Source organism: Sabethes cyaneus, chromosome 3 (assembly GCF_943734655.1).
Source record: "Sabethes cyaneus chromosome 3, idSabCyanKW18_F2, whole genome shotgun sequence".
In the NCBI taxonomy this organism is placed as follows: domain Eukaryota; kingdom Metazoa; phylum Arthropoda; class Insecta; order Diptera; family Culicidae; genus Sabethes; species Sabethes cyaneus.
Genome location: NC_071355.1, coordinates 179,322,920 through 179,339,245, shown reverse-complemented (window position 1 = coordinate 179,339,245; position 16,326 = coordinate 179,322,920).

Sequence of the window (16,326 nt, the reverse complement as noted above, 5' to 3'; positions counted from 1 at the left end):
CTGTAATTGGGAACTGCCCGCTGTCATGTAGAACGAAATGGGTGAAGTAGAGAAAAAGCATTGAAGGAAGGGTACACAATTACACACAAGCACGCATAAAATTCAATAAGCATATCGCTCAATCAATAGCGATTATAGCAAAAACAAATGCAGTGCGGATTATACAGCAAACTCCCGGGTAATATCACAATAGATCAACGGTACTGGTCGCAGTGATGAGTCTATACAGGAAAAAAATCAGAGGGGTTGTGTACAAGACACGACCGCATATATAGGTGACGCAGGACTACGTAAGTGTCTTTGTAGTGATAGTAGCATGTATTCATGCTTGTAATCATTCGACTCTTCATGTATACATGCTATATGCAACATATATACATGCTACATGCGTTGTATGTAACATTTATCAAAGTAGTAACATTGCATACGTTCAATTGTCAAAAGATTGTACATTTGAAAATAATTTAACAAAATCAAGAACACAAACTATTGCTTTCCTGCTACCTTACTGAAATTAAAGATTGTTTTATTACCCATGGTTCCCCACGTTGAAGGGATTTTACCAATTCAATCCTATTTTATCAACAGCACATCTTTTAACTACACTTTTAATGAAACGGCCAGCATGCGTATTTATACAGAGTCGTACCGTTCTGATTCAAACATAGAACAGTCTCAAACTTCGAACACTTCAGAATAAAATTCTCGTTAGTATCGTTAATATGATAAAATATTATGCTTATTATACACCACCGTGTTCGTTACAATGTCCTCTATCCGGTGACTTATAACATTGAACTGTACTGCCCATAAATGGAAGACAGTCACATCTGCAAAAACGAGCAACTGCGAAAAACGCTGTTGAAGCCTCGACAATTTTTCTTTAATATTGAATCGATTTTGGAAACAAATCGTCCAAATCGTCATAAAATCACTTAAATGTACATAACAGAATACTTTTACAAGCAATTGGTTCACAAGTGACCCAAAATTTGTATCAAAACTTAAAAAAACTGCCGAAGTTACTGATATGCGTTTATTTGTGCTAGAATAAGCAAGAATAAACGCATAACAGTCACAGGGTCACAGCCACAGCATGCCTTGATCCTTGCGTTGTCGGTGACTCGGCAGTACTTTCAAGACCACGTGTCGTTGTTTTTTTGATAATTCACATGCTCGTTCAATTCAATTGTTCGAAATGTCCTTTTTGACTCATTTTGGCATTTTCTCCTTTTTATTGTAATTTGTTATCTTGAGTTTACAGTGAGGTCCCATAACGTGTCCGAGCATGACCAATGTGATCCTGGGCACTATATGTGACAACAAATGAACTATTTCAAACTAGTTTTGCAATTTCGAGTACCAACTTAGAGAGGTCACATGTTGCATTTTAGTTAAATTCAGAAAATGATCCCCGTAGAGGTATCTAAAACATTCACGGAAATGTTTAGATGTGGCCAATGACGTCTTGAACACTTTATACGACTACCAATAGTCTAGAATTGTCGTGTATTTATAGGTGTCACATGATGGGTTTGTTGTGATTCAAGGTGCTTCTACGTTCAAGTCCCATATATTCCGGAACTTGTTCCCGCAGTAACTTCGGAATCGTACATCCGATCCAAATTCTCCTCAATAGTGTTCTTCTAGGTCATAAAATCTTCCGTTTGGTAGTTGCTGCAGTCGAATCGGTCCAAGCATTTCCAAAAAATAGATACTTATTGATATATTTTCACTACTGTGACTGTTATGCGTTTATTTGTAATATGGGACTGACATAGTTTGATATTTTTTTCAACATCTTGGGAACAAACATAACTTTTTTGTTTGAAATATTGAAAGAACAGTTAATTTAAAGATGATTTCCAGGTTTATCTCAAAAGTGGTGACAAGTCAGATTGGACTGTAATGCATTTATGGGCAGTGTAGGACTCTGTAAGAAATCAGCAGGCGCTGGATAAAAGTGAGAACACAGATTTTAACTTCGTTCACATACTCTTAGCGTTTCGTGCAAAAGCAGCTGTTTTTTCGTTTGCATTATTTTACCAATTTTAGAACATTTACCTTCCCACTGCGCGATTATTAGGTAAGTGCAAGATATATATGTACTAAAGCATAGTTAAAATACAACATTTCATGCATTATTTCAAAGATATTAGATAAATAAAAAGTGTTCGAAGTTTGAATCACGTTTTGAGGTGTGATTCAAACTTCGAACACCCACGAATAATATCCGGTTTTTCCGGATTTCCTTTCGGGAAAATTAATTGTCTGCATTGATAAAGCTGTAGAAAGTAAACTTCCTTTAGATGTGGTTCATGGAGTTCGAGAATATTAGCAATTGACTTCAGAAATAAGGATTGAAACTAATTATTGTGTGAAAAATTTAAATCACACTGTTAGGTGGATTTAAAAAGACAGCGTTTAGAAAAAGAATGTAATTTCACTTATTTAAGTTAAATGACACTAAAAACATTAATGCTTTTCAAAGTAATACAAGTATTCGATGTCTGAGACTGAAATATTCGTGCTTTGAATGTCGACCATGAAAGTGTTCGAAGTTTGAATCAAAACAGAACAGCAGTTTTTTAGTGTTTTTCATTATAAAATAACATTTTATCCTCATTTTTAAAACTTTCCCATGAAAATAAATAAATTGCCATGCTATTGAACCATTCATGGGGGTAGAATAAAGATGTTTTCGAACATTTTATTTTGAAGAAAGTTTCAGTACGGCTTAAGTGTTCGAAGTTTGAATCAGAACGGTACTATAACCGAACACTACAGCTGTAGTACATTTTTCCAACACAGATATCAAATTCGCCAATGTTTAATCGGCTCGCAGTAAAGAATTTGTGATCTGTTGGGACGACGAACTTGTGTCTTTTTTTCTGGCACACTTCCCTAACACAGACATCAAATTGGACTAGGTATAATCGCGTTCGTAAGAAATCCGTTGGTACGAGGGGGTTTTGTCACTCTTTCTGGCATACTTCCCAAGAAAGGACATCAAAATGGTCTAGGTTGAACCGCGGTGTTAAGAAATCTTGTTGAAATGAGGAAACTTTGTCACTTGTTTTGGCTTACTTCCCAAGCACAGATCCAATTTGATATCTGTGATAGGTTTAGATCATCGTAAAGAATCTTCCAACCAATCACAAAGCGAGAATTCAGGTAAAACATAGGTTCATTATTTGCAATTTTTCAATAGTTCAACATCAAAAATCCATACTTTTCTTCATTTGGGTCAATTCTTAGAAGATTTTTCAACCGATTGGTGTAAGAGTATTGAAAATCGATCGGAAAACCGCTGAGCGCTCAAAACCTTTCATTTTTCGTGACGCTCGCATTTTTCGATTTTTTGGAATGACACCCTATCACCCTATATTGCCGTAAGACGTAGTCAAAAAGGCCCATTGTGACCTGTAATAATGTACAGAAGAATACGTTTTTTCAGGCACGTTTTTTCTGCTTGTACATTTTGGACTCCATTGTTAGGTTTGTCACAAAAACCTGTTTTTTTTTGTCCGCAGCTGAATTGATCATAAAAGCTTTATTGCGAATTTATCGGCAAAAAGGAACTTGAACTTGCTAGAGACTTCGCCTCGACGAGTGGCTTTATAAAATATTTGGCCAGGAACCTGCCCATAATCCATCTTCTCATACGTTTTGTCGTCAATGAGAATGCATCCTTCATACTTTGTAAGAACCTCTTTGTACAATTTCCAGGCATGTCTTTTGATCATTAGTCTTCAATGTTGTGTTTGGTTTTTTACTGATCCTAAATCCTTCTCCTTATGGCGATGCTGTAGTTTGCATTGAATTTCTACCCTGACTTTACTCTAATCGTCCTCAACATCTTCAAATGCAGCTTCCGATCCTTAATTCGACTAGGACGCTTGCTATGATCCTGCCGATCGATAGTATACTGCCATATGGAAATATGGAGCAAGCGTGAGAAGCATTGCATCCAACGCTTACACCACTAACGCAAGCGTACAACGATCAATCGCCAGAGTGCTGTTTACTTACATCCTGATATCTGCATACTCGCGAGCGAACAAACTGTTGTCAAAACATTTCAAATCCGTTCACTAGAAGCGCTGCAATAAAATAAACAGTCTAACATCTAAAATCGGTCAGATATTATATGACTTGAGCATTCGCATGTACCGATCTGACATACGATTATTCTAGTTAAACATATGGTTAATTGGTGTCAGGCCACGGAAACAAAAACCGTCTAAATGTGCGGTTCAAGTCGTGGAAGCGTGAGACCGTTGGCAGTCGGAGTGGTAGTTGGAGCGGTGGTAATCGTCGTACGTTAGGATAACCGTTTACAGGAATATTCCAAACTAGATCCGACCGATTGTAGTCACCGAATAGCTGTGGTATGTTACCCGATGCTAAATGAGAATACAAGCCGAAAAACTTACTTATTTAGTTGGCCTTACGTCTTATGACAAGACCTGTGTAGCATAATTGCTGCATCTAGTTCGGTCCATGGCAGCTGGTCTCCAGTTCCGTGGGCACCAAGTGCTCGCCAGATCTCGCTGCACCTGGTCTGGCCGCCTCGCTCGTTGTGTCCCTCTTCGTCTTGTTCCTACCGGATTCAACGCGAAAACCATTTTTGTTGGATAGTTGTCCGGTATTCTAGTAACCTGTCCTGTGCTACGTATCCGTCCAGCTTTAACCACTTTCTGAATACTGGGTTTGCCCTAGAGACCCACGAGCTCGTGGTTTATTCTTCGCCTCCGTACACCGTTCTCTTGCACGCCGTCAAAGATGGTTCTTAGCACCCGTCGTTCGGAAACTTCGAATGGAAGGTCCTCTTTAGCAGTGTCCACGTTTCGTGCCCATAGAGGACAACCGGTCTAATTAGCGTTTTGTAGAGTGTGTACTTCGCACGGGAGCTCAGATTGTTCGACCGCAAGTGTTTGTGGAGTCCGTAGTAGGCCCAACTTGCGCTGATAAGACGCCTTTTAATCTCACGGCTGGTATTATTGTCCTCTGTGGCCGGTGAGTCAAGGTATACGAACTCGTCGACTACCTCAAACTCATCCCCGTCGATTACCACGGTACTGCCCAAACGGACCCTATCGCGCTCGGTCCCGCCCCCCAGCATATACTTCGTTTTAGACGTATTTATGTTCAATCCAATCTTCTCTGCTTCGCCTTTTAGTCTGGTGTATTGATCTTCCATCGCCTCAAATGTGCTGCCGACAGCATCCACGTCGTCAGCAAAGCAGATAAATTGACTGAATTTATTAAAAATCGTGCCCGCATTTCGATTGCCGCTCGTCTTATAACACCTTCAAGCGCAGAGTTGAATAGCAGGCAGGAAAGACCATCTCCTTATCGATCCCCTGCGAGATTCGAATGGCTGCGGCAATCCACCCGAAATACTCATACAGCACTGGATCCCATCCATCGTAGCCATAATAAGTCTAGTAAGTTTACCCGAAAAGCCGTATTCGTCCTAAATTTTCCATAGCTCCTGTGGGTTTACACTATCATATGCGGCTTTGAAATCAATGTCGAAGACTCAAAATTCGCGGCACTTCTGGATGATCTGTCGCAGGGTGAAGATTTGGTCCGTTGTAGATCAACCCTCCATGAAAACGTTCTGATAACTTCCCACAAATCTATTGATTATTGGCGATAATCGATGGCCTCTTCAACTTCCATTATCGATGGGGATGGCACATCTTCATTGCATGCTACACAAGTGAGGTTACTTCTAGTATCATGGTCTTCCGTCTGCACGCCCTTCAGGTGTTCATCGTAGTACTGCTTCCACCTTTCGATCTCCGCACGGTCGTCAGTCAAGATAACTTTATGTTTATCTCTGCCCAATCCAGCCCGCGGTACAAAGCCTTTGCGAGATTCGTTGAGTCTCTGATAAAACTTCCGTGTGTCGTGATGCCTGCTTTAGAACTTTGGAAACTCCGCTCTCTGCAGCACAGCAGCTTGGCTGTTGTTTGCTGGCAGGACTGGCTCGACTGCAGTAGGGAGGTCCGCCCGAGCAGGAGCGAAGAGCAAAATAATATCAAAGCAATATCAAACTACGGTATAATACTATATTTTGTTATTAAATAGATATGGAGATACATTGATAACACATTTTGTTATTGAGTAGATATTTAAAACATTGTTTGTAAGATGAGTTTAATAACTGATTTTGTTATCATATCTTATTCTGATCTTAAAATGACATTCGATATATTTCATAAAAAAATTTTTATTTATTAAAGGGATTTTAAATTATATATATTTTAAAATAATTTTTTAATATGTCATATGCTACTACATTTGTTATTCAATACCTTAATAATACTAAAATATGTTATTCCAAACTCTGAATAAAGTCATGTTATTGCTTTGTTATACTTTTGGCCTTAAAGGAACAAAATTTTGGTATTATTTTTTGTTATTTTAACAACTATGTCAGCCAAGACAAGATCAAATTTTCATATGAGTTATTCGTTTTCCATAACATATTTTGAAATTAATTTGCTCTTCGCTCCTGTTCGGGCGGAGCTACTGCGTCAAGCGGGTGGAGAGATTAGCTTGTGAGGGGACGCTTTGGTCACTGGAAGCCCAGACAATACAGAAATAGAGCAGAGATAATCATATACTGATACTTTCCAAAGTGTACATTTTGGAGGATTCGTTCCGCATAAACGCACACAGGGTCGTGACGACTGGCAGAAAAAGCTCGACTGCGGCGGGGGAACAGGAACCTTCAGGATGCTAGAAACGTTGCGTCTCGCCATTTGATCGGCCGATGGTGGAGTGACGGTGAGGCTCGGAGGGTCAAAAATAAAATAATTTAACCTGCGCGCAGTTGCGCTTTAAGCTGAATACTGTCAGTTCAACAGGGATAAAATCTCTGTTACGTTATAAACACTTTGACAGCAATTCGATTAAAATTGAGTGTTAATCTACCTGAGTCAGGTTAATTGATTAATTCGTTATAAGAAACTATACAAAAGTTACTAGTACTAGTAAAAGTATTAGTTTGTTCGAATGCTTAGATTAAAAGCGGAAACTAAGAATTTCAAACTTACAAAACTCAACTCGAACCTGCATTGAATTACCAATGTTCTGTTATGTACTAAAAATTTGAAAAAAATAATTCAGCAGGAAGGCCAGACCACACCGATTCAGGATTTTTTAATGCTGGGAATTGAACTGCTTTTCAAATTAGGAAACGATTAGTGATGGCAATTGATCGATAGCCCGGCTTATATCGTTCCGTGAAATGTGAGTTAATTGAAGCTCACCGATATCCCATCTAAAATTGACGTTCATTTGGGTAATTCCGCAAGGATCAGCGTATTTTGCCGGCTTGTCACTAAAATATCCACCGGTATGAACGACGGGAATCATTAAACGGATCTGTTGAGTATATGTTTCCCGCTTGTGATAAGCTGGTAAACAATCGCTTAAAAACAACATGTTGCACCGCGAAATTAATTTGAGGCTTTCAGGGCGGCTTACGTGGGGGTGATAAATTTGGATGAAAACATGCATTATTACATATTTCACTATTTGCGGATGATGCGATCAGCCATAATTCTACATAATCGGTGCATACAATTTCGGTTGAGGCATGCCACTGTTCAGTTTTCCGGTTAACCTGATTGAGTGGAACAAATTTTACTAGCGCATTATTGATGCCGTGTTTTGAAGGTATAGAAGAGATTTGTATAATTCACCTATTATTATAGTATGGTCGGCGTATTCAATACAAAATAGCGCATGGAGATTGTCCTCATTGGGGCCAATCTTATATTTAGAGAGTTTTCAATGGATATAAAAGGTGGTGTTTTGTAAATGTTATCGATAGATTGGTACAAAAGTATATTTCCTCTTACAGCATCGATTTTTCCTTTAATGGAAATTTGGTAGTGCCTCGTCGAAACAACGTTTGAATTATACTTGATTAGTCCCTACGATGTGGACATAAAGTACTACGTTCTATTACACTTGCACTCAACATTACTAATGAAACTTTTTCCAGGGGATGGCTGCTTTGTAACCAACTGATTGCATCTGCCGAGTTTTTCTTCGTTATTTGTCCGAACTCCATGATGCACACAAGCACAAAAAAATCTAAACGCGCAACGGCAAGCTAATTTGAACTTTTAATTAAAGGCCCTGAAAAGTTATTTCAAATTCATTTTACATCGTCACCCCTTCCATCGCATCCTCCGGGCAGACTGAAAAGCTGCTCAATGAACAAGGCAAATGAATTTCCGTTCTTGTCCGGTCCGTATTCCGGTTCCATGTGCATTGCTGTCGGTGCCTATGCACGAACTGACTGACCTCGCTTACTGCGAAAATGTCCACATGCAGACGGCATCGGTTGGTGCTAAAACGCTGTAGGTTCAAAAGGAATTGCTTTTCATGAAAAAGCAAAGCTCAAACATAGGGAATTTACATGCACAGTCTCTAGGCCCTCTAGGCTCTAAGGTAAACTCGAATATTTGGTTAGTAAACAATGATTATTTAGGACTCGATCACCATAACACAAGTTAATCTTCGAATAATTATACTAAAAAGTGAAATTGAATTATTTTGCAATATATGTCTCTCTTAGTAATGTAAAGATTTGAGATGATAAATTGTTTTATTTCGTTCAAATGAGATTGGGTCTACTTTTGGATGTGCAATCGAGCTGTTTGAATGATTTTATTCGAGGAATCGTTTGGCATTTGTCATCGTTCAATACTAGAAATTACCGGAAGAATTCAGATTGAACTTTAAATAATTGAATTATCGTATTTCATCAGCGAACGGTCGTTCCGTATCCATCCCGAGGGTGGAAAAGACTCACCGGAGGGGTTCCAGCTCCGGGAGGCCATTATTGTCGTTCTCATTTGTTTGACTTTTCCGCTTTCAATTCAGTTCGATGGACCAACATGACGGACACTATCCGTGTCCGGTGGACAGTAAGAGAGGGCTGCGAGGCAAGGAGAGCCCCGGTAACGATGCGGCTCCCTGATGGCTGTTCATCGTTTGTAGATAGCAATATCATTTGGAGAGATTCTTAAAAAGCCTTGTCCTCTGTCGTCGGCCAACGAAGTCGGCCAACGGCCATCTGTGGAGAAGCCGCTCAATGGAAAGAAACTAACAGCACTCTTTGTGAAATGTCTCCTTTTCTCTGCTCTTGAATGGGCATTTTTGGATCCGGACGGACAAGACAGTCCTAATACGTATGCCAGCAAAATAGTCACGTTTCAGCAATTAGGAACTACACGAGGAGGGTGGATCCGATGGAAAAACCACCGACCGGTTAGGACGACAGGCAGTGAAGCAATGGCTAGAGACTGCCACAACACCATTCATGCGGGTAAATATTCTATGTGGGTGGCTTCGAATTACTGCAATTTTCCATTGTCGTCTCAGTTGATCAAACAATTCAATATCTAAAACATGGTTGTAAAATCAGTCTACATTGTTTGATATTGTAATTATATCGGGCTGTTTACAGAATCTGAAACTATTAGGTATGCGAAAACATCTAGACGACGAATCAAATCAAATCACAGCTGATTTAATAAGTTCTCTTCAAAGATACGTACTATTAATGATTGTTTGTTTATAATTTCAAAAACAAATCGAATTAGTAATTGTACATTGCTTTTTCAATGTTGCGTAAACTACTAAGACGTGATAATTAAATGACGTGCTAATATTTAGTTTCAGACAATGTATTTCGTCAGAGAGAATAACCTCGACGTTCGTTTAATACCACAACAGATCAAAATATTGGAGGCAGTTGTGCTGATCTTCAGACAAAAAAAAACGTTCGTTAATTTATGACAAAAATATCCATTTCATTACAGGTTAAAACAAAACACTATACGCTTTCATTCATCGTTTTGTTTTAATTTTCGTGCCATGCTATTCATTTACCTTTTTTCTATAATTCTATATTTCCCTCATAACTCTATCTACCTATTTTTATACCTCTAGAGAATATTCGCTTTTTGTTTCCAGATTTTACTCTTTTTTAAATTACCTTCGCAAACTTTCACTCTTATTTTTTTCTGAATTTTGCATTTGACCTCTAACCTAAATAATTTTTGCTTATTTGTTCATTCTTTTTCGACATTTTTCGTAGGAATTTTCTTTATTTGCCTGGCTGAAATTATTCTCTAACATTTAATTTTTTCTTAAACCATGAGCATGGCCTTTAAATTTGTCGTTATTTACTCCTCCAAAAGTCAGAAGAAAAGACTTCAAAATTCAAAATTTAGGCGTTCCGGAGTTATGGCGGAACATACATTCATACTTACGTTTACTTTATTTTATATACTAGCCTTTTGCCCTATCTTACTCGGGGCCCATTTGTACATCTGCTACCCTTTACCGTGAACCTTCCTTCTCCTAGTAAGAGAAAGTTTCCCTGCGCTGATTTTTTAATGAAGTTTGAAGAACCGTCCAATCGTTCCGGTGTTATGGCGAAAAATAGTCGTAGTAGTAGTAGTAGTAGTAGTAGTAGTAGTAGTAGTAGTAGTAGTAGTAGTAGTAGTAGTAGTAGTAGTAGTAGTAGTAGTAGTAGTAGTAGTAGTAGTAGTAGTAGTAGTAGTAGTAGTAGTAGTAGTAGTAGTAGTAGTAGTAGTAGTAGTAGTAGTAGTAGTAGTAGTAGTAGTAGTAGTAGTAGTAGTAGTAGTAGTAGTAGTAGTAGTAGTAGTAGTAGTAGTAGTAGTAGTAGTAGTAGTAGTAGTAGTAGTAGTAGTAGTAGTAGTAGTAGTAGTAGTAGTAGTAGTAGTAGTAGTAGTAGTAGTAGTAGTAGTAGTAGTAGTAGTAGTAGTAGTAGTAGTAGTAGTAGTAGTAGTAGTAGTAGTAGTAGTAGTAGTAGTAGTAGTAGTAGTAGTAGTAGTAGTAGTAGTAGTAGTAGTAGTAGTAGTAGTAGTAGTAGTAGTAGTAGTAGTAGTAGTAGTAGTAGTAGTAGTAGTAGTAGTAGTAGTAGTAGTAGTAGTAGTAGTAGTAGTAGTAGTAGTAGTAGTAGTAGTAGTAGTAGTAGTAGTAGTAGTAGTAGTAGTAGTAGTAGTAGTAGTAGTAGTAGTAGTAGTAGTAGTAGTAGTAGTAGTAGTAGTAGTAGTAGTAGTAGTAGTAGTAGTAGTAGTAGTAGTAGTAGTAGTAGTAGTAGTAGTAGTAGTAGTAGTAGTAGTAGTAGTAGTAGTAGTAGTAGTAGTAGTAATAATCAACAAATATCATAAAAAATGGATTTATTAGTGCAGATCTTATCTGAAAATCCGATAGCTTTGCGCCAAGATTAGAGTTTTTGAATTATTTACGATTGCATCCGGCGTTCACCAGGGGAGTAAATTGAGATCTTTTTTGTTTACGCTATTAATCAACGAGTTTTCTTCAATGGCGAGTTCCGTTGCTTCAGTGGATCTCCCTCACCTAATTTTCCGCTTTTTTTCTTCCCTGCCTTGTCCCACTCTGTTTATGTTATATAAACACTTTTGTTTCATTACTTCCTTCTTCGGAGGGTACGTGTCGATTTAAAAACAACCGTCATTAAAAATCATGTGTACGAGATTCGATCCTAGTCCAACATAATTTAATTGATTTGCAAAGCGACCAAAGATCGATAAATGAAATTAATAATCAACCTTTAAAAAGGTCTATTGCCACAACTGGTTTAAGGTGAAATTAGTCGTCATCGATTCTGCCAATTTCAAAAGCAGTTTTTTTATTTGAAACAAAAATTCTGTTCATGAAAATATATTCGCTGTTTTCAGATTGGCAAGACGAATGCAGTATTTACATTTTTATAAACAGAACTACGCTTTTGGGCCCAAAAACTGTTTTCGAAATTGGGCTCTCCGACGAAAAGTTAATGACTGCTAGTTTCCCGTTAAGATCACGTATTAGACGTGACGTGTAGAATCGTCGATTATATTTCGGATTCACTCTTCACATGTGTAAACATCGTTGATTGTTAATTGTTGATTCTCAATCTCTCATCCTCCGAAAACGTCTCATTCATTACCATTGTCAATTTTTCAGATTTAGCTGCAGAAGAGCTGCTTCGCCCAAACTAGCTTTGTGTTATTCTCAATTTGACTTTCAAGACAGAATCCATTTTTTCGCACGATTAAACCCACAAAGCACAGCAAACGGAAGGCAGAAAGCATGAAACCGAATGCAGGCTGTGCCGGGTCGTATGGATTCAAAAGATGAAAAATAGATGCAAAAAAAAGCGCGCTCGTTTCATGCATCTAGCTTCCATCACACCGAAGAAGTGTGAGTGCGCGCAGCAATCCAATTCGGTCTGTCAGAAAACCAAACGCCACTGAACCAGAAAACTACTTCAGCGTGCTTAGAATTTCGCTTCCAAGCGTAACGGAATTCCTGATGGTAACACGCGAAGCGTAAGAAGCTTCGTATCAACAAAACGGTTACAGTGACGGACAGCGGAAAACGCAGCCAATTTATATTTAAATTTTTCACGGCACAATTTACACGGTATGGTAAAAGTGCGGAACTAAGATGTATTGCCTGTTTCGATGTGCTCGTATCGGTGTTTAAGTGGAAACATTTGATTATCCGTATCCTTCCTGCGTATTGTATTTGAGAAGTTGCATAATCTAGTTAGTCGCTGTTGACTTTTTATTAAAGGTTTATAAAAGGTTAAAAGTATGTCTCTACATGTGGGGAATAAAGAGGCAATTGAGAACAAAAAGTCGAACTACATTTTCTCAGTTATTTGATAAATATGACATTTATTTGTCTTGATATATGATTGTTCCAAACTTATTTAAGTTCTTGTTTTTCAATGTTATGACATGCCAGTGGGCAATTTATGCTTAGATAAATTTTGGGTAGCAATACGATGCCTTCACGTATACTGCATGCTTTTTCCAGTGCCTAGCACTGTAGTTCTGTGAATGATTGCACACTATTTAAACTAGCGTTGATTGGGTCTCCGGTTTTCTGCAGAGCGTCGCAGCCAGTAATCAGCTTTCCAAGGGGTCACGATTGCTGCCCATCACGTTCGGCAACAATCAGCTACCATTTGATGCGAGATTGATATTGCTCCCGAGGAACCCCGACCGGCAGGGCGGCTTGCACTCTAACCGGGTCACAGCTGCCAGTAGTGTTCAATTTCCCGGTACGACTAACATGGCAACCTTCACGTCGCTTCGGACACTAACGACAAAGCGCATTCAACCATAAAGAAGGAGGATCCATCTTCTGCGAAGATGTGAACATTTCTGAGCTCCGAGCATAGCGCAAACCGGAACAGATAGTGTGTTAGGCTATCATGCGCATATACTCTATAAGCATTAAATGGAATTTCGAAATAATTTAAACACAACTAAATCTGAAAGGTCTACGGTTGCAACTTGCGGTGCTGGCAGAGTTTTAACAATATCTGTTGCTTGCAAATATACCTTTTCCATTTCGTTCTATCCATTAAGTTTGAACTTTTTATAATGACTTATAAACACAACTAACCTCATAAAATTGCATCACTTTGGGGTATTCATTATGAATAGTCTGAATTGTGGCATTCAAAGATTACCAGACTTGCACATTCACAGCACTTTTGCAGCCTCTTTAAGTATTGGCTCAACTTCTTCCCGGAATTTATTCTAGCTGCGCGTGTATCTCCCGTAAATGAATTAAAAAGGAACACAGACCGTTGCTGCTTTGGCTAGCTTCCGGTGATGATAAATAACATCAACAGAGAATGAAAGAACAATGCAATGGTGCTATTAAATCTTCGCGGAATGCCACAGGCTTACTGCAAAACTGCAATTATTTCAGGCCACAAAGAATATTTGTTTTTAATGTTTCGGAATGAAATTTTATTTGTGAGACAAGCAGTGTGGCACCCATGCACGGAAAAAAAATTTGTCTCTTAAATAGCGAAATGACTCATGATTTCAGGACTCTAGAGTATGTTTTATGGAAATACCTACACCATTGAAAACAATCATGACTTCACAAACTTCATGTGGCAGGCGTATTCGGTAGAAATTATGTGTATCTCTACGTCGTGTAGATTCCGTCAAAGATCGTGTGGTACTGCTCGACTCCAAAATGACATTCAAACAGCATGTTTCGTTCGTTGTCGATAAGGTTTGCAGGAACTTGGGATTCATTATGCGTATCGCCTAAAACTCTGACGATACCTACTTATTGTTTGAAATCGCTCTTCTGCGCGTTGGTTCGGTCCAATCTTGAGTAATGCGCACTCGCCTGGAGTCCGTATTACCAAAAACGGTGACGACCGAATCGAATGCCATTTAGAAGATTTGTTGCTAGTCGCGGCGCGCCGCTGCAGGTATTCTCGGACAATGGCTCGAACTTTGTGGGCGCCAACCGCTAGTTGTCAGAAGAAAAGCAGATAATCCAGCGAATCGTCAAACATATACTCAATTGTATTTCAACGTTCTGGCAGCTCCGCACATGGGGGGACCGTCGGAGCAAATGGTTAAGTCCATGAAGGCGGCGACGAAGACTGTGTCGGAAAGTCCGCAATTTCTTAGCGATGAGGTGTTGGAAACGATGATGTTGGATGCGGAAGCGATCGCAAACTCGCAACCACTGACTTGCGTTCCTCTGGAGGCAGCAGACAGTGAAACTCTCACGTCAAATCACTTCCTGCTGAACGGACCGACCGGTATCAAGCAACCAGTAACTGATATGATCAACGAAAAATGTCCAGCGAGACAGCTGGAATCTATCGCAGCATATTGTGGATGATTTGTGGATTAGATGAGTGTCGAAATTAAAGCGGCGTATAAAGTGGTTCGAAACGCTGAAACCGGGTGATCTGATCGCGACCGTCCATGAACATGCGAGGAATCAATAAAAACGAGTATATTGCAGATCTTTCCGGATAAGTCGACTTAGATCAGGCGTGCTATCATGGGAAGATATCAAAGAGGTGGTATCGACCGACCAAGAGGAGTACGTGATTGCGCAGCTGTTACGTTCCGCCTTGGTGGTCACCGAAGCAGTTTGACCGGATGTTAGATATACTTACCGATGAGCTCACGGGACACACGCCGGTTGTTACTGGAGGCGACTTCAATGCCTGGGTAGTTTAGAGAGATGCTTCAGAACTGCCTAGAAGTATGCAAATTTCCAGGTGGAAAATCCTAAGATTATTACCAAAGCCGAGGAAACCACCGGATGATCCCTCGTCGTAAAGGCCAATTTGCCTACTTGACACGTTGGGCAGGTTTAGAGCGGGTATTCCTTAACAGACTGACGCCTGTTGTGGAAAGTGATGTCGGGCTGGCAAGAACGCAGTTTGGTTTCCGTAAGAGGAAGTTTACTGTCGATGCCATCAAGTCAGTTATAGAGAGTACCGAGAAGCCGAGAGGCAGGGCGACAGGTATTGTGCCATATTCGTCACGATCGATGTCAAAAACTCCCGGACAATCTTTGAAGTTGCTTAAAAGCTACCTCGAGAACCGGATGTTAGTGTTTGGCACGGCTGATGGGGTGAAGAAGTACAAATTGACAGCGGGTGTTTCACAGAGCTCGAGTCTCGGTCTTACGCTCTGGAATGCCATGTACGATGGGGAGTTGAGGCTCGAGCTGCCCATCGGTGAAGCTCGAGCTGCCGAGATCACAGGTGTTTCTCGAGTTTCTCGAAGAAGTGGAAATGCTGGCATCGGACGCCATAAGCATAATAGAGGGATGGATTGCTGGTATCAATCGACTGGCACACAACAAGAATGATCAGCAACCACAAGACGACCCTGGAGGCAAAAATTATCGTTGGAGGACAAGTGATTGTCTCTGAACGTAATGTGAAGTATTTGGGTGTAATGACAGACAATAGGCTGAACTTTACCAGCTATGTGGATTAAGCTTGTGGTGAGGCGTCAACTGCGCTGTCCAAGATTATGCCGAAAGGCTATGAACCTAGCAGCAGTAAGAGATGTCTGACGGCCAGCGTTGCCATGTCGGTGCTGAGGTATGCTGCGCCAGCTTGGACGGAACGTTTCAAATGTACACTAATTTTTTTTCAACAATGGATAATGTATCTTTAATTTCGGTAAAGCAGCTCTTTTTCATGTATCTTTGTCTTTTTTGACAGCTTGAGAAAAAAATTCCAAAATTTTAGTTGCCACCCGTTATTATAGCATTACGCTACACCAAGAGGATTCGAGTCAAAACACACTTATAGCTAGCTGCAAACCATAACAAAACTGTTAATAAAGCAAATTTATTGTGGTTGCTTATATTACCATGATAATTCTACTTGGCTGCACCACATCTTTTATAAACTTTCCGTAAGTGTGGCGTAGCAATACAAAACGGCGCATCAATCAAAAT